Below are 1,446 nucleotides of genomic sequence, written 5' to 3' on the forward strand. Positions count from 1 at the left end.
CTCCTACTTTATTTTGGTTTTTCCCCACATCAAGTACACTTACCTGCAAAACAAACCAGTAAAATGTTTTCTCACATCGTGCCTCTTTCTTGAGCATTTTTGTCACTTCAATTAGGAAAACCACTATTTCTTTAAAGCATAAAGATTTACACAAACGTAGATTGCTATAAAGGCACATTTTCTCAAGACCTTTCTGACAATCTCCTCATTTTTGGCAAGACCTTTTTCACCAGTAGAACCAAAGAAACAACTTCAAGGACTGTCCTAAGCTAGGTAACTCAGAGATTCAGAATCAAGCACTCAAAATTCTCCATCTGCAATGTTTTGAATCGTTATGAGACAAATTTTATACTGGACTTTCCAAAGCATGACAATTGCTAACATTTTGCTTGATTAGCCTGATCTCGCACACTGCCTGTGTGCAGGCAGCCTGTCCTTCGCACTGCATTCTGCCCTGCACGCTCTTCACAGACAAAGAAAAAGGTCACAAAACTAATCAAAACTTTGTCCCAAGAATGAAGGAACAAGTTACCATGCATATGGAACAGCAAAATCCTTAAAAATAAAACAAACCAACATGACTACAACAGATTCTGTACATGACTTTTTCTCAGATGAGTAAATTCCTTAAGCCCACAGTGACATTCCATCACCTTCCGCTACACCTAGGTGCCTGGAAGGATTTATTTACAGTTTTTCAGGGCACTACTTTTCTTTCTGGCAGTAGGGCCTCAGTGACCTTGTCTGTGTTAAAGCCAATACGAAACTTCCATCAGCTTGAGGAGAAGGAGACACTCCTGCATATGCAAAAGCCGTCTAAATGGAATTGATCCAAGCTTGCTACAAAATCTTACATTTCAGTACAGAAGCAGAGGACAGCCTCAGACTTGCCCTTGATTTAAATATAGAGGAAAAACCCCAAAGTGACCAAACCAAACCGTCAGTATCTTTGAGTCTGTTATCTCAGGCTACCCGTTGGGCTTTTAAATTAACAAAATTAACCTGGACAATCTGTCGTCATTATGGCACCTGCTTTAACCGTTCTCCTTTGTTCTGTTTGAGGTTGCATTAAGACAGTACAGTATGGCATTTACACTCTACAATTCTACAGGCAAATAGCGTGGCTTCAACACGACAGTCTTATACGAACTTCCAAGAAAATAAGAAATCCTTCATTGATTCCCTTTGTACAAAAAATTGCCAACTTTGTCTACACAGTAGAAACTGAAGAGGCAAAGTTTGTCTCCCTAGATCAATGCACATACATATATAGATATATATATGTACAGGTGTCCATACTATATAGATACACAGAAACACAAACGTATGTATCTATGCGTATATACATACATACGAAAAGTGTGGTGGTTTAGTTTGCATCATTCAGGAGAAAACCATATCCCAAGTTAGGTCAAATCTTCTGGCCACAAAGTCATTAACTCACAC

This window comes from Eurypyga helias, unplaced genomic scaffold, assembly GCF_000690775.1.
Source record: "Eurypyga helias isolate BGI_N326 unplaced genomic scaffold, ASM69077v1 scaffold7185, whole genome shotgun sequence".
In the NCBI taxonomy this organism is placed as follows: domain Eukaryota; kingdom Metazoa; phylum Chordata; class Aves; order Eurypygiformes; family Eurypygidae; genus Eurypyga; species Eurypyga helias.